Here is a 23187-nt window from a genome sequence, read left to right on the forward strand (position 1 = left end):
GATTAAAGCTAAAAGCTATCATAAACTGCTCTCCAGATAAATACGAAGCAAGTATAAATAAATCGGACCAACACGAAACAAATGTGGTTAAAGCTAAAAGCCATCATAAACTGCTCTCCAGATAAATACGTACCAAGTATAAGAGACGGCAACGACTGATCTCGGTGTAATGGTACCATTTGACAAGGGTTGCGAAAACTGACTACTACATTCATGCTATAAAGCAGAATGTTGGGATACTGGCACAAAAACTTAAATAGTAATTCGTGGGTCAGTAAAAACGGCTATGAGGAAAATCTGTTCTCCACAGCAAGTTCCAGGCGAAAGTTCTGGATATATGTAAAGTCAGTAAACAGGTCCTGACCTGACCTTACAGTTTCGTGTGAACAGACGTATCGAAACTGAAGAAAACAGTGAGACACCGGAAATATTTTCAGAGATGAGAACAATGCCTTGTCAATGTCTGAGCGTCGCGCAGGCTAGCCAAAGCAAACAAAGCATGAAGACCTGATGGGATTACTATGCTATAACATTAAATACGCAGCAGAACTAGCCTTTTTCCTGACTCAGCTTTACTGAGAATCTCTCACCCATCGAACAGTCCCACCTGACTGGAAAAGAGTGTAAGTCACTCCTGTTTGCCGGCCGTAGTGGCCGAGCGGTTCTAGGCGCTTCGCTCTGGAAGCGCGCGACCGCTACGGTCGCAGGTTCGAATCCTGCCTCGGGCATGGATGTGTGTGTCGTCCTTAGGTTAGTTAGCTTTAAGCAGATCTAAGTTCTAGGTGACTGATGACCTCGGATATTAAGTCCCATAGTGCACAGAGCCATTTGAACCACTCCTGTTTACATAAAAGATAAGGAACGACTACACAGAATTACAATCCAATATTGATACCGTTCGTCTGTTGTAGGGTTTCTGATCATATTTTAAGATGGAATAGTTGGACGTTCCTCAAAGAAACCACTCGCGTGAAACACGGCTCGCTTCATTCAGAAACGATCTGCTCTAAAAAGTATATGCTGGTGTAATGTTAGACACCGTCCTCTTCTGTTTAGGCGTTACACACTGCAACACGTTCAATAATAAACAAGGTACGATCATGTGAATCATCTTCACGGATATGTGATTGGCTAGAAGAACCCATGGCGTTTTACTAGTCGGCAATTGTTCAAGAGAAACAAAAGAAAGGTCTCTGTGCCCCAACCATGCGTAATAGGGCAAGTTGTTTCAATATGCATAAACACTTCATCACAAAATCAGATTTTTCGTTGTCTATACGAAACTATCGTCCTTGGCCGACAGTAATAAAATGCAAATAGAAATGGACAGAACTTTTACTCGGTGTAATAAATGGAAGTTTTCTTTAACTGTCGATAAATCCAAGATAATGACCATAATAAAGCGAAACAACCCGGTAACAACATTAGTAATGAACATCTGGAGCCCATAAAATCAGGATAATTACAAGAAGCTATGCGAACGTGTGAAATCAGTAGCAGAAACTTGGATATTATGGAAAGCTTCTGGCTATGGGTGGTGCATCTTTAAAGGAAATCGAGTGCAAGACGCTAGAGAATAGCTCCAGGGTTTGGAATCGTTATGAATAAGGCATAAGAGCAGATGAACGAATTCAGTGATGTGCTGATAGAATCGTATTAGATCTTAATAGCCCATACGAAAGTGTAACAGACGAACCCAGGAACATAAACGCTACCTTTGGAAGAAAGTTAACTTAAGACTTACATATTAGGGACGGTATAGCCACCATTGTTGTGCCCCCCCTCATCTTTTTCTTTCTCCTCTCCATCATAGCTTCGAATTTTACCATTCTATTTCTCTTCCTCTAACCTATCTACCTCTTCTATATCTCTTTCACCCCATTCCATCGTCTTATGTCTCTGCTTGATGAGAATAACTCACAAGCTGCAAGAATATAACGAGAAAATTCCCAACTAGCAATAGGACTGACACTCATAAAAGAAAAATATGTTTACTTTCATATACATAGTCATTATTATTACTATTATTATCATTATTATTATTTTTATTATTCTTGATTGTTATAATTATTTTTTGATTGTTATAATTATCATTGTATTACTTTTATAATCTCTATTTTTTTTCTTTAACATTAATACTGTATAACATGTTATATGTCCTAATTTTCTGTAGACACTGAAATTTGTTGAATCTGAGTATGCCTGGTTAGGTGTAAGAGAGGGCCTGAAGGCCCTAATCTTGCCAGGTAAAATAAATGCATAAATAAATAAATAAATAAAACGTTCGTAACTACGGAGGCTTCCGCACTTGGGGTCAAGACGATTAAAATTCCTCTGCCTGATGTATAAAATATAAAGTACGTTTAAACATAGAAACTATGAAAAGGTAACGTTATTCCCACGAAACCTTGTTCGGTAAATTTAGAGAACTGGCAGCAGAGGGCAATTCTGCTGTCTCCATTGTGAGAGATATTTTGGCGTGTACAAAGGAGCACAGCCTGTCAGTTTTTGTCCTCGCCCAAAAACTCAGATAATTTGTAAGTCAAAAGATAGAAGGAACATCGGTAGTAAGCGTCCCGTTTACAACGAGGTCATAAGAGACGGTCTAAGAGACAAGTATCAGTTCGGTAATGGAGAGAAGTGTGGAGGGTAAAAAATTGTAGAGGGAGACTCAAGTCTCATTGCAATAAAATGCTCAGTTGCACATAGTTTGCAACAACTGTGCGGAGGGTAAACTAGCGCGGAGAGCTGCATCAAAGCAGTCTTCAGGCTGAAGACCACAACAACATTGTACGAAGAATCCTCCGTGCAGTGATTTGCCGAGAGTTTATGTAGGTACACGTTGACGGTTTCTAATCATCTCTCGAAGTATAACAAATTTTATATTTTCACTGTAGCCACGCTATTATAGCTTGCACGAAAAGTACTTTGTGATTTGCATGTAGCATTGTTGTTGATGCCTAATACGCAGCATGTTGGCCCAGCTGGGAGATCAGTGCTACTGCCACACGTCGGTCTTACGTTAAGCACATTTTGGAGGTTTTTCTTTTTTTTGTTTCGGTTGGCTTGATGTAGCTCCTGTCGCTTGCCACCTATTCAAGGTAAGGGTTGATCTCACATAGTAGCCTTATGTAGTCCGTTCTAGGTCGGCCATATTCCTTCATTTACAATTTTTTAGCAACGTCTCATGTCACAATATGTGCCCAGCAATTCTCTGTGTTCCAATTATTATGTTCTTCGTTTGGTATTTTCTCTTATTGGCTCGCTGCAGGATGTCTTCGTACTTAACTTGATCGATCCATGTGATCTTGAACAGTCTCCTGTAACACAACATTTCAGAGACTTCAAAACGTTTCGTTTCTATCTTCCTCATCGTTTACGTTTCTCACTACATGCTATGCCCTAAAAATATTCTTTTCGTGAATATTATTCTGATCTCGGGGTTCATATTTGTAGATGATTGCAGCGACTCCTGTGCATAAAAAACTATTTTGTCTTGTGTAATCATTGCTGTCACTTCTCCCCTACACCATCCTTCTTTACCAGTTCTACTTCCTAGACAACGTACTTCGTTCAACTCTGCCCAAATTTAACATTCAGTCACCCAGAAAGTCCAACTGCTGAGCACATAATTACGAGTTTTATTGGTCATTAAAGCCATCGGCTAGTATACGTTCCATTTTATTAGCACTCGACTCAGTTCCTGATCGCTTTCGGCGAACCGTTTTCTCCTGAATTTCTGCTCGTTCAAATGGTTCAAATGGCTCTGGGCACTATGGGACTTAACATCTATGGTCATCAGTCCCCTAGAAGTTAGAACTACTTAAACCTAACTAACCTAAGGACAGCACACAACACCCAGCCATCACGAGGCAGAGAAAATCCTTGACCCCGCTGGGAATCGAACCCGGGAACCTGGGCGTGGGAAGCGAGAACGCTACCGCACGACCACGAGATGCGGGATTTCTGCTCGTGATAAGTCCCATATTAATATACTCGTTTACTTCCCTCACTGGCTCTTCAATCCTACGAGAAATCCTAAAGTACACCTTTCTTGGTTCTGGACTTATGCATCATTCGGTCAGCGTTAATTAATCCTATTTGCATCGCGTTAGGAGAATGGATATCCTTCAACCCTGTAGTTGATACCACATTGCCTACTAATGTAAAACATTTACTGATTTACTATGGAGACTGCCTACACTACGCTTGTCCGTCCTCTTTTAGAATACTGCTGCGCGGTGTGGGATCCTTGCCGGCCGCGGTAGCCGTGCGGTTCTAGGCGCCACAGTCCGGAACCGCACGACTGCTACGGTCTCAGGTTCGAATCCTACCTCGGGCATGGATGTGTGTGATGTCCTTAGATTAGTTAGGTTTAAGTAGTTCTAAGTTCTAGGGGACTGATGACCTCAGCAGTTAAGTCCCATAGTGCTCAGAACCATCTGAACCATTTTTTGTGGGATCCTTACCAGATAGGACTGACGGAGTACATCGAGAAAGTTCAAAGAAAGGCAGCACGTTTTGTATTATCGCGAAATATGAGAGAGAGTGTCACAGAAATGATACAGGATTTGGGCTGGACACCATTAAAAGAAAGGCGTTTTTCGTTGCGGCGGAATCTTCTCACGAAATTCCAATCACCAACTTTCTCCTCCGAATGAGAAAATATTATGTTGAGACCGACCTACATAGGTCACCAAGATAAAATAAGGTAAATCAGAGCTCGCACGGAAAGATATAGGTGTTCTTTCCTTCCGCGCGCTATACGATATTGGAATAACAGAGAAACGTGAAGGTGGTTCGATGAACTCTCTGTCAGGCACTTAAATGTGATTTGCAGAGCATCCATATAGATGTAGATGTAGACTGTATTCCATATTAGCAAAACCTTCTATGAATCCGTGAGTGCAATGTATGTTCCTTTATTTTTCCTTATTCTGCTCTGCATTATTAACGGCAAAGTTAAAATTGCTCCTACCCTGACTTTGAAAGCCGGCCGCGGTGGTCTAGCGGTTCTGGCGCTGCAGTCCGGAACCGCGGGACTGCTACGGTCGCAGGTTTGAATCCTGCCTCGGGCATGGGTGTGTGTGATGTCCTTAGGTTAGTTAGGTTTAAGTAGTTCTAAGTTCTAGGGGACTTATGACCTAAGATGTTGAGTCCCATAGTGCTTAGAGCCATTTGAACCATTTTCTGACTTTGAAACAAAACTGATTCTCTCTTAATCTACTTTAAATTTTCGTTTCTTTTCTTCGATAAAGCACTCGACTGAGTATTTTTGAAGCATGTGATATTAGACTGATTATGGGGTAATGTTCATATCTATTCTCGGTTGTTTTCGTCAAAAGTGTAATAATTATAATATTCACAAAATCTGATGGAATACATCCCAGTTACGTAAACTTCACCCGTGAGCTTGTATGGTTGTTGCTCTCCCCTTTGGCTTGATGGCCGCATAAGTTCCGCTGGTATTTCATCAATAACTAGGCAGTTTTCCTTATGAATTTATGCAAAACTTTAAGAAATTGAGAAACGAATATTTTATTTCCATTATTATTTTCTTGTGACGCGTTCTCATTTTCAACTGGCCGACCTCGTGTGGAAAACCAACGGAGTGACATCACAAAATGTGTCTTAAATGCAACAGAAAAAGTACAAACAAGAGGCAGCCATGGATAACAGATGAGGTAATGTAAATACTGGCATCCGCTGCATAACGGTTCTCTTCTTGTAACGAGATATCGAACGGAAGTAGAGAAATGTGGTACACAGTGTACGGAAGAGGGACACACAGAATAAGGGCGGCCCCAGGGTCAACCGGCGACAATATTTTTCATTGCGCACTACCCAATACATCATTTAATTTCCAAGTATTATAGGAATTACGAGCGATAACGTAGACAAAGAAATTCTACAACTACATCTATACTCTCTCTTCTTATGATAGCCAACAACTACAGGCAAGCACCAGTCAAGATAATTTTGCAAGATGTATTTACGAAGAAATAAAATGTTGCCCGACTATTCCTGGAATGTTAGATCCCTGAATATTTTAACAGCAATCCTCGTCATAAAGGACAAAATCCCTCTTGCTGCGTTTGGCACTGAAATTGGATGAACATTTCCTTGACACTCTCGCACTTACTAGACGAAACCGTAATGAAACAAATTGCTTATCTTTGTTTTTTTGTATCTCATTTGTTAATCCTATTTGGTAAGAATCCGTCGCACAAAAAATCTGTAAGCTTGTTTTACCGTAAATGAATTACGTTACCTTAGGATCTCGGTATGATATCAGCCATTCCCACAACTACTTTAGGCTGTCAGTCCTCTTTAAATTGCTCCGAACAGATACCCCTCGATCTTTCTCCATTGCAACTTTTTTCAAATGATTGCCAATACTGAGATAGTAAATCAGTGCGTCCTTCTGCATATTTATGCGCAATACGCTGAAATTTGTTTATTTCGTGGGTCAGGTGCCAACCCCTGCACAAAATGTCGATCCTCTGCAGTTTTCCTGGCTTTCTGATGCCGTGTCTTCCTAATTACAATATTAACATCCGCGAACATCCTCACGAAGCCTTCATTTTTTTAAAGTTAGGTGGCTTTTGGCCTCCAATATTATCCACAAGCTCGTCTACATACACAACATTGTGAACAGCTTATTGACAACAGTTTTCACATCCATCGTTGCTGCCAGTTAAGAACGATGGGTTGAGCTGTCTTTGTAGAAGTCCTGCATCCAGCAAAAAAACTCCGCCAGTATTCCGCAACATCGTATTTTGTACACTAGGAAAGAGTACTGAAACGTATACAAAGTCAAGGAGCATAGCATCAGTCTGTATTCTCATATCTACTGACTTCGCGATCTCATGTAAAAATGTAAATGTCGTGTGACTAGGGCCTCCCGTCGGGTAGACCGTTCACCTGGTGCAAGTCTTTCGAGTTGCCACTTCGGCAACTTGCGTGTCGATGGGGATGAAATGATGATGATAAGGACAACACAACACCCAGTCCCTGAGCGGAGAAAATCTCCGACCCAGCCGGGAATCGAACCCGGGCCGTTAGGTATGACATTCCGTCGCGCTGACCACTTTTTTTTTTTTATTTTGTTCGTTGTTGATCGTTGCGGACGTCGCATGACATCCGTTGAAGTTCGTTGTTGCTCTTTTCACTCAGTTTTTTTTTATTACAGAGGCCATTCAGCTCTCTGACCGAACACGCTGAGCTACAGTGCCGGCACTATAAAATGCGAAAGAATAAAGTATTTTAACAGGATACTTCAATTAAAATCACAAAGCAAACCCAAAAAGAACGTATTTCAAGTTTTCACATAGAAAGTAGTATTTTTACCAAAAATCTAGGAAGCTGTAGCTACACTATGTGATCAAAAGTATCCGGACACCCACAAAAACATACGTTTTTCATATTACATGCATTGTGCTGCCACCTACTGCCAGGTACTCCATATCAGCTACCTCAGCAATTATGAAACATAGTGAGACAGCAAAATGGGGCGCTCCGCGGAACTCGCGGACTTCGAACGTGGTCAGGTGATTGGGTGTCACTTGTGTCATACGTCTGTACGCGGGATTTCCACACTCCTAAACATCCCTAGGTCCACTGTTTCCGATGTGGTAGTGAAGAGCCGGCCGCGGTGGTCTCGCGGTTCTAGGCGCTCAGTCCGGAACCGCGCGACTGCTACGTCGCAGGTTCGAATCCTGCCTCGGGCATGGCTGTGTGTGATGTCCTTAGGTTAATTAGGTTTAAGTAGTTCTAAGTTCTAGGGGACTGATGACCACAGATGTTAAGTCCCATAGTGCTCAAAGCCATTTTTTGATAGTGAAGAGGAAACGTGAAGGGGCCCGTACAGGACAAAAGCGTACAGGTCGACCTCGTCTATTGAGTGACAGAGACCGCCGACAGTTGAAGAGAGTCGTAATGTGTAATAGGCACACATCTATCCAGACCATCACACAGGAATTCCAAGCCGCATCAGGATCCACTGCAAGTATTGTGACAGTTAGGCGGGAGTTGAGAAAATTTGGATTTCATGGTTGAGCAGCTGCTCATAAGCCACACATCACGTCGGTAAATGCCAAACGACGTCTTGCTTGGTGTAAGGAGCGTAGACATTGGACGACTGAACAGTGGAAAAATGTTGTGTGGTGTGACGAATCACTGTACACAATGTGGCGATCCGATGACAGGTTGTGTGTATGGCGAATGCCCGGTGAACGTCATCTGCCAGCGTGTGTAGTGCCAAAAGTAAAATTCGGAGGCGGTGGTGTTATGGTGTGGTCGTATTTTTCATGGAGGGGGCTTGAACCCCTTGTTTTGCGTGACACTATCGCAGAACAGGCCTACGTTGATGTTTTAAGCACCTTCTTGCTTCCCACTGTTGAAGAGCAATTCGGGGATGGCGATTGCATCTTTCAAGACGATACTTGTTCATAATGCACAGCCTGTGGCGGAGTAGTTACACGACACTGGCCTGCTGACCTGAATCCTACAGAACACCTTTGGGAAATTTTGGAACGCCGCCTTCGTGCCAGGCCCCACCGACCGACATCGATACCTCTCCTCAGTGCAGCACTTCGTGAAGAATGAGTTGCCATTCCCCAACAAACCTTCCAGCACCTGATTGAATGTATGCCTGTCCGAGTGGAAGCTGTCATCAAGGCTAAGGATAGGCCAAAACCATATTGAATTCCAGCATTACCAATGGACAGCGCCACGAACTTGTAAATCATTTTCAGCCAGGTGTCCGGATACTTTTGATCACATAGTGTATGTTTTATTTACATGCATATGACCAGGGGAGGAGAAATAGAATAACAAAATTCCTTTGCATCTCGTTTGTCCTAATCCGCCCCAGACAGACTGCCAGATCCTGCATGAACGTACAAAGCAATCATTCATATCGCCACCGACAAAGAATTGCGACTGACGTACCGTTGGCCACCTAGAATTTAGTGCCACGCTTCTATGCCATTCTACTGAAAACTAAAAGTACGTGTATTTCCTTCCCCTCAATTTTTCACGGCTAATGGCTCTCATGGAATGATTTCGGTTACAGCAGTCTGTGGGAAAGTACACATTCATATTTAATACAGTGCGTCTGATGGAAAGATATGAAAGTGTAAGAATACATCCCGCAATCTCCTGTATAGTTTATCCCGGAAATACACTACTGGCCTTTAAATTGCTACACCACGAAGATGACCTGCTACAGACGCGAAATTTAACCGAAAGGAAGAAGATTCTGTGATATGCAAATGATTAGCTTATCAGAGCATTTACACAAGGTTGGCGCCAGTGACGACACCTACAAAGTGATGACTTGAGGAAAGTTTCCAACCGATTTCTCATACACAAACAGCAGTTGACCGGCGTTGCCTGGTGAAACGTTGTTGTGATGTCTCGTGTAAGGAGGAGAAATGCGTACCATCACGTTTTCGACTTTGATAAAGGACGGATTGTAGCCTATCGCGATTGCGGTTTATCGTATCGGAACATTGCTGCTCGCGTTGGTCCAGATCCAATGACTGCTAGCAGAACATGGAATCGTTTTCTTCTCTTTTCTCCCTCGTTCTGTGCGGCTGGCCCCGGCGGAGGTTCGAGTCCTCCCTCCGGCATGGGTGTGTGTGATTGTCCTTAGGAGAATTTAGGTTAATTAGTGTGTAAGCTTAGGGACTGATGACCTTAGCATTAAGTCCCATAAGATTTGACACACATTTGATCATTTCTCCCTCGTTCTATTTGCAGGTGGAAGAACAGGAAAGGAAATGACTAATAGTGGTACAGGATACCCTCCGCCATGCTCCGTACGGTGGCTTCCGGAGTATGCATGTGGATGTAGAATTGTTCAGACTGTTGCGAATTTACGTTTCGTCGTGGCCACACTAAGCATGGTGTTTACGTGTTCTACCGCAGTTACGAAGGCGAATACTGCCCTGCACACTTGGTTTACAATAAATATCGGACTATACACCTAAGTTAATTCTCTAATAAAAAAGGAATCTGCCTCATTTGTCTATTGGAGCCAATTTGTATGACTTCAACAAGAAGGTAGGTCTCCATGCAAATAAAATAAAATAAAATGAGGGAACCAGTATAAGTCATAAGAAGACAGCAAATAAAATATAATCAAAGTCGGTAATCCCAAAGACGAGGGGAAATTAGAAGTAAGTCTTTTAAGATTTTTATGGTAACAACGGAAGTCGTTTGTAGATAATCGTATACCAGAGTTCTTATGTGAAGAAATTCACAAGCTGCTTGCGCCATCATCACCGACAGATGAATTTCCTGCTAATCACAGGAATTCGTGCTATTTCTATGTCGTTTTTCTACTCTTGATGTTTAGAATAGGCCGCACGACAGCGTAGTCATTAACGCTCAAAAGTTAATAAATGCAAACAAATAAACATTTAGTAAAATGTTTTATCCCTAAGAAGCAATCATAAAAACATGTAGAAATATTAAAAACGTTGTAATATATAACAACGTTGTAATGTATAACACAAATATGTCTGTTGAGATAAAACAAACATTAATTTTCTGAATATCGCCGTCAGTAGCAACCTCAGGGAAAGGAATATCTAAAAGCTCATCAGCCCCGGATCTGCGATATTTCTGAACCGGGGCAAAACTTGATAGTGCCCCCCCCCCCCCCCCCCCGTCCACGCCACCGCCCCCCAGAAATTGAGATACGACTGCAAAAATTTAAAAAGAGTAAGTTTTTCAAAAAATGTCCACTTTGTAGCGCACACCTTTCAGAAGAATTTGATATATAAAACGTATATGTTCGAGAAAATTTAAGAAATGTTATTTGGTTTTAGGTGAGCCAAAGTGCAGTGCCACGCCTCTTCACACAGCATTCCTCAATCGTACGTCATTGTATTTTTCTCTGTGGAATTTAAACGTGTATATTTTTCTGTGGAAGCCATCAAACCTATGTTCATGAGAGTGGAAATTAAATTGTTCTGTGGTGCTTCTCCTGCTCCCAGGAGGCCGGTCTGACATCCTATCCCCTTAAAAAAAACTCACATTTAATACTGGGTGGGATTATTTGTGACCGGGAGAAAAAGAACTCTTCAGAAAATTTGCACTCTTTGCTGCCTACTTGCTAGTAACTTTCTCTTTTGTATGACATAAAATTAAATATAGGAAACATAAAAGCAGTAAAGACAAGAGACAAGCAAGATAGTACTCATTTCTTCAATCCTTAGGTCCCAGCGTTTTCTTCTCTCTAATCTTGCAGCTGCTTTACATGGCGTGCTTTCCTTTCTGCGAAAGAATCTATTACTTCACCAAAGTTCGTCAAATGTTTTGCTACATGAAAAATCAAAATGTCGTAGTATTTGATTGAAAAAGTTGTTAATACGAATAGTACCCAAGACTGGTATGGTTTCCCGATTTGATTACGTCTATTTTGTCATATCTGCTACATAAAACGAAATAGGCCTTTCTAATATTACAGCAGTTGTAAAACACGCCAAATAAGCGAGACTGTTTTAGCACAAATGGTCATCTTCATCTGCCTTATTTACGAAGGTAACACGACAATATAATTGACGAAGTACCAATATCAAATGCCTATTAGGCCTAGTACAAGCAAAATGTTTTATGTTAGAAAATAATTTCACGTTTCATCAATATGCTCCAGTTTCTCAAGCATGAGATCGAAAAGTAGTTGTAGCAGGAAATTTTTATATAAATTTAGAATCGTCATATTCTTCCATATTGTTTGTGTTATCCCCGTTTCGTCTCCTTCCTCGTTCTAACAAATAATCTTGTCATCACTAATACTGTAACTATTCCTACCATTGCCAAAACTTATTCTCCGATTAACTTCACTAAGCCCGCCAGAATCACCGGTTAGCCTGCGTTTATTCTCCATTAGGCGTTATTACCTGTTCATACAACGCGTTTTCCGCGCTATTCCGAGAATGGAACTTCAGCAGCTGCTAGCCGGGGACTGTAAAAATGGCACTTGGGAGTATAACGTTCTGGCAAAAATTTTCTGTCAAAATTTCATTTTTTGGATGCACCAAGAAGATAATATATTATCTTTCTTACCTGTTATTCCTGTTAGTCGATTATTTCCACTCTGGCAGTCTGGATATATGGATTTCGCTAATAATTATAACAACGCTTATCATTGGCACACACAGTCAACCACATAAACAAACAGCTGTTGGCATTCAACCGTTCGGGTTTATTCGGCTCAGCTCGTATAGCCCCGTCCCCTTTTGGCTGCGGGAAAGTTTTTTATTTCTAGATGCGATGACGATCCCCCTGGCGGAGGCAGCACGTACACTATGCACGCATTCAAAAATAAACTTATGACTCGTTCAGAAATCAACTTAGAATGTGTTAAAAATGTTCAAAAACCACAGGGATGATTTTCAAAATCATATGAAGAATTGATGGATCAATATGCGCTGAATGCTAGGCGCTTGGTGAAACAAGGTTTTTTTCTTCAAGAATATGAATATTGCGACCGGGGCGAATACCCCGGATTGCCCCCCCACTCCCCTTCCTAAAATCCGGGGGCCTGAAACTCATTCCGAACACTTGGGATAGGTGGTTTGCTGTTCTACAAAATTTTGCGACAGTTAACACTGAGTGTCAGCGTGAAAAAAGGAGGGTAAATAACTTCTAGCGAAATTATATGGCGTACAGATGTTCGCACCGACAGACTCCGTTGCGTATTGGTGCTACCTTCACGTTTTCGCACAGTCACCCGGATCGAACCAGCATATTACTGCACTGGACGAAGTCTGGCAGATGTATACAGTTACGTACTCATTTGTCTCTGAGCGTGCACCACTGTGCTAGCTCTCATTGCCATTCATTAATCATCCAGTAACGTGTAGCCAGCACGACAGTAATAATCAGTGGGTGCCTTACAACGAACCACCATTTTACGTTGTTAGACTAGTCACACCAAAGAAGTATTTGTTAGCACCACTGTCTTGGAGCGCGCCAGGATGATACGAGTCTTCGTCATCCTGGCCCACACGTTTCATGTTGAGATTATTCACACAACTTTCCACGAATCCATGGCTCATTTCCGTCTCATTACGATGCAGATTCCCAAATGTAATTAAGTGCACGCCACGAGACTACAGGGGTCGTCGTGACAACCTTAAATGTCATTCACATTAAGCAGCGCATTTCACCACCTCACAATGCAAAGATACAACAAAAACTATTCTCTGCCCCCCTTCTCTGAAGACTTGAGTTTCTGTTAGCTATAAATACTGCTATCAAGTGAGACAAAATGCTGACTTCCTCGATTTTCGTTCCTTGGTTAACCCCTTTTGGTATAACCAAAGGCAGAACGTCTAACATACAGGGGAAGTAATGACTAGAAACCTTCCATATCTCTAAAATAATTTAAAAATAATTTCAATAAAGAAGAGAGATTTTCTTTCAACAGTCGCTGGTTTCAACTTCTGGTAATCTTAGGTTTCCTTCGATTTTCTACAACTACTCGATATAATCTTCAAGGTGCTCTTCAATTAATACTACAGTTCATTAATTTCCCAATGATCAACAAAAAATCTAACTCTGACTTTGATATACAGCTGCATCGTCAACCATATTTACCCAGAGACAAAAATCACGTGATATCTGCAAGAAGGCAGGGGAGGGCATACGCGCTCTCCACGTCTTTGTACCGGCTTTGGATATCATTGTAACTTTCTTGTTACGAACGGCAATCCAGAATCTCGCATTTATTTAAATAAATTTAGAAAAAGAGAAGAGCCATGGATATCAGCGTTATTTGAGTGTAGCAGTAAACAATTAGCGCCCCACTGTGTTTCTAGCTACGCTACATCTCTTGGTTGTTAGGGCTTCGTTCTCCCAAATTCTGAGTGGCCATACAGGAAATTACTGGTTATATACCTTTTAAGACCCTACATAACAGCAATTTCACGGAAGTTAGTTAGTAGAAACATAGCGGTCAAACTTCGGGAAGAAATCGGACGTTCATTAGTAACGGAACTTAAGCGACAGTCGTCTGGAGTGAAGACGGAAACAACAGACACCACAGAAGCTGCACTTACAGACAACAGCTTCCGCCGGCAGACATATCATTTGGGCCCAAGAATGACAAGATACTATAGACGATGGCAAACATTTGCAATAGTTTCGCACAACGGCAGAGTGCACGTTTGTTTATACACTACTGGCCACTAAAATTGCTACACCACGCAGATGACGTGCTACAGACGTGAAATTTAACCGACAGGAAAAAGATGCTGTGATATCCAAATGATTAGCTTTTCAGAGCATTCACACAAGGTTGGCGCCGGTGGCGAAACCTACAACGTGCTGACATGAGGAAAGTTTCCAACCGATTTCTCATACACAAACAGCAGTTGACCGGCGTTGCCTGGTGAAACGTTGTTGTGATGCCTCGTGTAAGAAGGACCATCATGTTTCCGACTTTGATAAAGGTCGGATTGTAGCCTATCGCGATTGCGGTTTATCGTATCGAGACATTACTGCTCGCGTTGGTCGAGATCCAATGACTGTTAGCAGAATATGGAATCGGCGGGTTCAGGAGGGTAATACGGAACGCCGAGCTGGATCCCAACGGCCTCGTATCAATAGTAGTCGAGATCACAGGCATCTTATCCACATGGCTGTAATGGATCGTGCAGCCGCGTCTCGATCCCTGAGTCAACAGATGGGGACGTTGGCAAGACAACAACCATCAGCACGAACAGTTCGACGACGTTTGCAGCAGCATAGACTATCAGCTCGGAGACCCCGGCTGCGGTTACCCTTGACGCTGCATCACAGACATGAGCGCGTGCGATGGTGTACTCAACGACGAACTTGGATGCACGAATGGCAAAACGTCATTTTTTCTGATGAATCCAGGTTCTGTTTACAGCATCATGATGGTCGCATCCGTGTTTGGCGACATCGCGGTGAACGCACATTGGAAGCGTGTATTCGTCATCGCCATACTGGCGTATCACCCGGCGAGATGGTATGGGGTGCCATTGGTTACACGTTCCTGTCACCTCTTGTTCGCTTTGACGGCACTTTGAACAGTGGACGTTACATTTCAGATGTGTTACGACCATTGGCTCTACCCTTCATTCTTTCTCTGCGAAACCCTACATTTCAGCAGGATAATGCACGACCACATGTTGCAGTTCCTGTACGGGCCTTTCTGGATACAGAAAATGTTCGACTGCTGCCCTGGCCAGCACATTCTCCACATCTCTCACCAACTGAAAACGTCTGGTCAATGGTGGCGAAGCAACTGGTTCGTCACAATACGCCAGTCACTACACTTGATGAACTGTGGTATCGTGTTGAAGCTGCATAGGCTGCTGTACCTGTACACGCCATCCAAGCTCTGTTTGACTTAATGCCCAGGCGTATCAAGGCCGTTATTACGGTCAGAGGTTGTTGTTCTGGGTGTTGATTTCTCTGGATCTATGCACCCAAATTGCGTGAAAATGTAATCACATGTCAGTTCTAGTATAACATATTTGCCCAATGAAGACCTGTTTATCATCTGCATTTCTTTTTGGTGTAGCAATTTTAATGGCCAGTAGTGTAGCTGTAGCGACAGCACGTGCGATTTTCAGGCTTGATTTTGCGCTGTTTGTATAAACATGTAAAAATCGCACTATTGAATAACTGGCCTGTCATGTAGCTTGGTCATAGGTTGGTATGGCTCTGAGCACTATGGGACTTAACATCTATGGTCATCACTCCCCTACAACTTAGAACTACTTAAACCTAACTAACCTAAGGACAGCACACAACACCCAGCCATCACGAGGCAGAGAAAATCCCTGACCCCGCCGGGAATCGAACCCGGGAACCCGGGCGTGGGAAGCGAGAACGCTACCGCACGACCACGAGATGCGGGCGGTTGGTATGTACTCATAGATTGTCAAGTAGCAAGTGTACAATATTGCGTGCAGGTACTGCTGACCTGTTGATCCTGAACCGCTAAGATACGTGCTAGACTCGTGGTTCACGTTTAACTGTTGTTTTCTTCTGATGTCTCAAATAAAGAGGATATTCTCGGTACGCAACGTCTCCGTCTATGTCATCAGCTCTTCCATCAATTTCAGGATGGTCTTCATCGCAATGTCCCACAATACTGGAACATGTATGGAGCTCTGTGGGCAGTCTTTGGTAATCTTTTACTACTACAACCCTCATCGTCCACCAATCAATGTGAACATGAGGGCTTAGCAATAGCATTACAAACAATTGTGTACGAATTTAGGGACGCTGAAATTTCTTAGACGTGTGGTGGCTGAATCTACAGGGTGGTCCATTAATACTGGCCGGGTCAAATATCTCACGAAATAAGCATCAAACGAAAAAACTACAAAGAATGAAACCCGTCTAGCTTGAAGGGGGAAACCAGATGGCGCTATGGTTGGCCGCTAGATGGCGCTGCCATAGGTCAAACGTATATCAAATGCGTTTTTTTAAATAGGATCCCCCGTTTTTATTACATATACGTGTAGTACGTAAAGAAATATGAATGTTTTAGTTGGACCACTTTTTTCGCTTTGTGACAGATGGCGCTGTAATAGTCACAAACATATGGCTCATATGAAAACAGGTACGTTTTTTAAATTTTTAAATTTTAGCGTTGTGTGTAGAACAGTCATATTAACAATTAGTAAACATGGCAAGGGTAAATACTAACACCGACGTCAGGATGAAGCGAACATGCTGTGAATCAATATCGCTCTAAGTCTAGAATTATATAGAAATGGCAGTTCACAGAAGAGTTACGCGTGATGACGACTAATAAACAGAACTTCCCTCGCCATTTCTCTGGTACTACTCACAGCGGACAGTGGCCGTCTAGTGACCGATATCAACGATCCTAGTGACGTTAAGATAACGTCTGCGATCAAAAAATGGTTCAAATGGCTGTGAGCACTATGGGACTTAACTGCTGAAGTCATGAGTCCCCTAGAACTTAGAACTACTTAAACCTAACTAACCTAAGGACGTCACACATCCACGCCCGAAGCAGGATTCAAACCTGCGACCGTAGCGGTCGCGCGGTTCCAGACTAGCGCCTAGAACCGCTCGGCCATCCTGGCCGGCTCTGCTATCACAATAGTAAATAATGCCATCTTACTCCGCTTGTAAGAGTGTATTTTTCAAGTGGTTATTGTTACATTGATTCTAATTTTTTTCCGGTGCAACATGATTCTAGTACTGTAACTGCATATGTGATAAGGAAACTGGTGTGCACACGACTAGGCATTGTAATAGGGCTGTGACTTGAGACCGTAGTGTCTCAGTATTCCCTAGATGACGTGTGAAAACTGTACGTATTTTGTCTGTTGCTGAATGTAGTATGGTATTGTGTGCTACGTCTCAAGTATCTTGGAAAGCTTATTCGAAAAAATCTTGCACGCTTGGTACACCGCAGCTTATAAGTAATTGTTAGAAGACACCATGAGCTGCGCGTCAAATATTCCAGAGGGCAGTCTCCTCAATAGTGCATCTATTCCGCCATTCTCGGTTATGCTACTTGGCTTGACAGAAAACAATATTCATTTTTATGCAAAATGTGGCTACGTTCTCAAAAAGCCAATACCAGCAGAAAATTACCATAACTGGCAGAAGGTTTCAGCAATTAATCGTCACATGATTGATAAGACATTAATCGTCACATGATTGATAAGACATTTCCTCGGTAAATTTAAGAATATGAATGTGTGTCCAGTTTACGAAGTTTTTACCTTCTGAAAATACTGATTCTGACGAGCCTCGCCACACAGACGGCTGCCGCCATATTAGATCCGAGTCAATCAGCTTGTGTCAAGTATTACATTTTCTATCGATATATTTCATGCTATTGACACGTTCGTAAGGACCCGCCAGGGTAGCTGAGAGCGCTAACCCGCTGCTTCCTGGACTCGGGTAGGCGCGCCGGCCCCGGATCGAATCCGCCCGGCGGATTAACGACGACGGTCGGTATGCCGGCCAGCCTGGATGTGGTTTTTAGGCGGTTTTCCACATCCCCTTAGGTGAATACCGGGCTGGTCCCCACGTTCCACCTCAGTTACACAAGTCGCAGACATTTGAAACACATCCGCACTATTTCAGGATTTACACTAGGCGCAGACAGTTGGGGTACACTGATTCCGTCCCGGGGGGTACGGGGCGGCGACAGGAAGGGCATCCGGCCACCCCTAGAAACTAACCTTGCCAAATCCGTTGTAAACAGGCCGACCCTGCGATCGCTGCGGGACTAAGGCGTAAGCGAAAGAAAGAAAGAAAGAAACTGGCACGGTTCGTAAGAGGAGCCACTCTAAGCTACCGACTTGTTCTGTACGTATACTCTAAATTGAATATCCAAAACTATCTGCTGTCCATACCAGTGTGATTACGGAAATATTACCTGCAATAAAAAGAAACTATGCTTTGAACGCACGAAGAAGGGAGAAATCGATAGTACTCAGGAGGAAATTCGCAGTGAACGTTCTGTAACTGTGGGGAGAAACAGCAAACTGGGTGGAAATAAACATCATTTGGTATTACATTCTTGTTATACATCAGAAAAAAGAAAGATACGTTAGTTTCCATACACACAATGAGCATGTAACTTCTAGATCTTTCCAATGCTTATACATTTAACTTCAACCGAAAAGTAATGTTGATGTTGTTGCTATTAGCAGTGAAACTCCGCTAATTTTTCCCATTTATGTCAATTGTCTTTCTGCTTTGTTTCCACATGACAAGACGACTGCGGCCATGTTTCTAGGTATCCGAAAAATTTATTTTTCAGCTTTCCATTTCGTCTCATTAATGACCATGGTGTCCGTTCCGCAGCCATGTTATTTCGTCTATCGTATGGTCTTCTTGCCCGTTTCCGTTTCAAAGACTTTGAATAAATTAATTCGCGTTTCCTCTGACGATCGACAAATTGTAGCACTACGTAAGTTTGTTTCTGAAAAAATAAGACCCAAGATTTTTTTACACAAAACAGGTAACTGATCGCAAAAAAGCATTCAAGACATTAAGCGTGCACAAAGCTGCTTCAGTAGCTCTCTATTCTAATGAAAACTGGCTTGTCATTCTTGACACTACGTGGAGGATCCACTGTTTGAAGATTCTGCCCGCTTTGTTAGTGGCATACTAAGGCAAATATTACGCCACAAGTAACAGAAGAGTACCCATCGAGCTATAATATGTATTCGATGTGGTTTCAAAAATTTTGTATGTCATGTGACCCAAACATGGAAAGTGAGGACTAACGCAAGGCACTAGTTATTGTAATTATTATTCTTAAAATCTGACTGGTGGTCTTTGACAAGCTAGTGTTTTTTTTTCTATTCACTTCATCAATGATTACTCAGTATGCGATTTCATTTATGGAAAACGGGCAGAAATATCAAACGCTGTCATCTGTGTAGGAGAATCGCAAAATAGATTTCATTCTACACAATATATTTAACAGTAATCATTGCAAGCATGCTGTGCAAAGGAACTGAAATCTGCATATCATTTAATGTCGAGAAATGATCGTGCGGAAAAAGAAAGTGCTTTGCAAACTTAAAGATGAGACTTTTGCCAAAGCAGTATAGGTTTCTGTGTGGCACCTTAGCTTCATTACAGAGTAGCTTCGAGTTTCAAAGGAGCTGTCCAGATATCCCCATACGTTTACTATCGATATCATCAATGATTCTAGGCAAAAGTTGTTTTAATATCGTCTCAAAACAACACCGAATTCCTGCCCACTTTCTTATCCGTCTCAGAGACAGCTTTCTCTCCTTTAAAGACGTGACAGCACTCGCTAATAGAACAAAAAGAGAGAGAAAGATACCACTCGATAAAGGACTGCTCGGGTTAATGAATTCAACTTTATGCACGAGTTTCGCTTGAACTTTCTGGTACGGTGAGAAAGCAGTTTGAAATTACATTTTAAGGCCCTTCCACAGCTCCGAAGTATCAGCCGAAGATGAAAAACTCAACTGGCACAATAAAGCCGCTGCGGCACTGTGAAAAACGCTTTCATTCTTTCTTCAAATGAAATGTTCTTTCACATCCGTGAAATATAGCATGAGCAAGTCACTGCGACTTTCTGTCGTCTTTTTTTGTGTTGGACTTAACGTTATAACCGTCAAATTACGCCAATCACTGGTTACAAAATCACGTGAGCGATCCTCTGTATTTTATATATTATATCTTCATACATTAATTAATCAAAAGGCAGGCGACACTCGTAAGAGTTTATTTAAGAGACTCTATAGGGTACGGCATCTTCTTTTTGTAGTATGACAGCAATTAATCTTTTGGGAACGCTTTCCACTGAGTTCCGACACATTGAGCGCGGCACTGGTTTTCATTCTGAAGACTAGTGACTGTAGCTAGGTTTTTATGCGAACCTGTCATAGACCAACGTTCTAGCTCATCCCAAAGACGTTCCATAAGCTTTACTGAATAATGCAGGCCGCTAAATACTAAACATCCACACATAATCAATTATATCACCTCAAACGAATGGCAATGTCCCCACAACAAGCTTAGATGAACCCATCCAGGTTCTCGTAGTGTCATCTGAGCGCTAGTAGCAGACGTACCGTTACTCAGGCCACTGACAGAGTTTCTTCCAAATTAAGCGACGACATGCGTTCGTTCTTGTAGGCAGAATAGGAAACTTGAATCCGATCGGCTATCGACTGGTCAGTTTATAACTGACCGTGCCTTACGCTTGATGAATCGGCAGTTTCTATCAGTTAACTTCATGGGTCTGCCGCGACAATGAAGTGGCTCTGTGCTTTCTGACGCTTCCATTTCTTAGTCGTCGCAAACAGTGGACTTGGACACATGGAATTGGTGTACAGTGTATCGGACAACATGCTTGTATTTGTGGTCCCCTACAACCACGCCCCATTCCATCTCACTTCATTCACTTTGTTAATTCACTGTGCCATAAAGCACGTACCTGAAGTATTTCGATTATGCCCCCACTAATATTACAGAAGTGAAAAGACTGCTTCTGTTTCTAAGAAAATAAATCTCATTGCGCAGTAGCTTGCGACTGATTGTCGATCTTGAACTGCATCCTTAAACTGTGACAAGTACCACAAAATCAATCAACGCAGAAGCAGCGACGGATCAAGTTACTTGCGACTGTAATGGCAATTGAATTACGTAACCATTACGGCAGCTCACCTCAACCTCTCGATACCAGCAATATTCTACTGTTTCTGTAAAATAGTTAACATAGTTCTGTGACAACATTCAGATTTGATTTCATTAATGTATAGGTACTTCAATACATCGATATGTTTATATTGCAATGATATTATTCTTATGTGTATTCCTTCTTTTGTCGCTATGATCTTTGACGTACTTGTAACTCTGAAATTTTGGGCGCGTAAGCGGTCATTAGAGAGTCAACTCTTGGTCGTCATGTTGAAAAGAGGCAAACTGTAGTCAGTTTATGAAATGTGAACTTTAACAGTGAGGAAGATATTTTCAAGTATGTTTTATATTGTGAAGTGATGTTGCAACAAAAGTAATAAAAAAGAAGTGTAACTTAAATTCGGAGTGCTGATTACTTTTTTACATCACCATTGTCCTAACTTGCAAAAGTTTAATCATCAAGAATGGTTTATGAAACATAGCTATAAAACTTTTGAATATCGCAGAATAACACCTAGGCCTCTTAGCATCCGAGCTTGGAATCATCACTACCTAGATTTTCGACGATTGAGCCATGAGTTCACAACGAGACCAGCGTGGGAATCACGAAAAGATGAGTGCCTAGTTTATCCATTATTTCAAGAAATGACTTTATTAAATGTGTTCTAATGACACTTGCCACATAATATAACTTTGTTGTTGTCCGAAAATGCTATATTTAGCAGCGTGAGCAACACTACAATCATAATTAATTTTTGACCTTTGTTGTGGTAGGGTTGTTAGAAGACGTTATACCCATCTCAGTCGGAAAGCAAAATCGCGCAGTACCTGCGCAGCCTCTAGGACAATTACACGCAGAAAGAAATTAATAACATTAAATCCATCCACACTCATAAAGGATTCGAGCAGTGAATAGAAAGAATGCAGACCTAGGTGAAATCAAATGGGTCTAGCTTTGCAGGTGACCACCACTAACTGAATATATCTGGCAAATACGCACATCGCACATCTGAAGCATCTGTCTCTTTCCTTTCGTGATAGATTTCGTATGAGACATTTTGCAGCGGAATACAGGAGCACCTATATAATAAACCGATCGTCCGCTGACAATGTGTTGGTTATTTCTGAAGAATCTTGTCGCAGTTTAGGACACAGTTCAAGGTCGGAAAACAGTTGCGCAGTGACCAATTGTTCCGTAATAATGCGATCAGTCTCGAGCCCTTTGAGAAAAGGTAGCATACTCTCGGAAACTTAGTGTAACATGATATATAGCGTCCAGTACGTGTCTAGAGACGTCTCTGTTTCAGTAATGGTGAAAATGCTTCTAGTCGTCTTGTAGAATTCAACAGTCTTTCGGAAAAAACAGGAATCAGGCGATTTAGCAGGGTTGTATAAATTGTATACAATGTATTTGAGGGAAGTTTGTGTGGGGAGGGGTAACAATTGTAGAGGGAGACCAAGAATTGGAAACAGTAAGCAGGTTTAGAAAGATGTAGATTACAATAGTTATTCCAAGATGAAGAAGCTTGCACAAGATAGAGTAGGGTGAAGAGCTGCGTCAAACCAGTTTTCGGACTGATGTTCACAACATACACTGACGAAGTGAAATGTAGGGAAATTTATCTGTTTGTGACATTTATTCCGTGCTGTTCCTTTTATGCTATATACAGGGTGATTCATAAAGATATGCAAATATTTTAATATGTTAGTCTACAATTAAAACTAAAGAAAAAAGTTCTTATAAACATAGGTCCGCAAATGTTTAGTTACGGAGTTACGGCTACTAAAAGATTTTGCCCGAAATTTAGCAACTTTGCTAATATGTAGCCATCGCAAAACTGTACGAGGTTAAAGGAAAGCAAGATTTCCATTTATGTTGTTGTTATTGGTCTGGTGAATCTAATAAAACATGTCCCAGACCTGTATCTGCAGTAGTCTTCCTGAACATCCGGAGAAGCGAAGATTATTATACAAGTAAATTTGTTTACTTTCCATTAAGAATGTAGAAACGTTTAT

The 23187-nt window shown here is 41.9% G+C and overlaps 1 protein-coding gene across 1 annotated transcript in view; it reads right to left on the bottom strand.

The window, feature by feature from the left end:
- The window catches only part of LOC126471256 (ankyrin-3-like), a 636759-nt gene that overhangs the window by 413834 nt on the left and 199738 nt on the right, over nt 1-23187 (bottom strand). The gene's annotated exons all lie outside the window — the stretch shown is intronic.

The sequence above is a fragment of the Schistocerca serialis genome, chromosome 3 (assembly GCF_023864345.2).
Source record: "Schistocerca serialis cubense isolate TAMUIC-IGC-003099 chromosome 3, iqSchSeri2.2, whole genome shotgun sequence".
NCBI lineage: Eukaryota > Metazoa > Arthropoda > Insecta > Orthoptera > Acrididae > Schistocerca > Schistocerca serialis.